This window comes from Octopus bimaculoides, chromosome 27 (genome assembly GCF_001194135.2).
Source record: "Octopus bimaculoides isolate UCB-OBI-ISO-001 chromosome 27, ASM119413v2, whole genome shotgun sequence".
Classification (NCBI taxonomy): domain Eukaryota; kingdom Metazoa; phylum Mollusca; class Cephalopoda; order Octopoda; family Octopodidae; genus Octopus; species Octopus bimaculoides.
The window spans coordinates 18,522,306-18,522,794 of record NC_069007.1 but is presented as its reverse complement, the minus strand read 5'-3'; positions in this window follow the sequence as shown (position 1 = coordinate 18,522,794).

Here is a 489-nt window from a genome sequence, read left to right as displayed (position 1 = left end):
TACTGATAGAATGTGTCAAAATTGTTTGTCTGTTCTGTAATACAAAATATACAAGTATACGAAGTTTGAAAGTGTTTCGGTACCAAAAACACAACATAAAACATAAATGAAAAATGTTGCCCGTCAAACCATAAAGATCCCCAGTATGTATATGTGGATGTCTGTGTGCGTGTCTGTGTATGTCTATTTATGTAGATGTGTATGTATATATGGATGTCTATTGCCTGTGTTTATGTCAGTATATATGGATATCTGTGTGTGTGACTGTGGTCACATTCAATCATAAAAATCAAAACATTTACTAAAAAAAGGCACCAATTTAATTTGAATGTACAAATATTCATTTTCTTTAACCCTAGGTCAGACTTCCAGTATTATTGTTGTTGGCACTCCGTCGCTTACGACGACGAGGGTTCCAGTTGATCCGATCAACGGAACAGACTGCTGCTCGTGAAATTAACGTGCAGATAGTGGCTGAGCACTCCACAG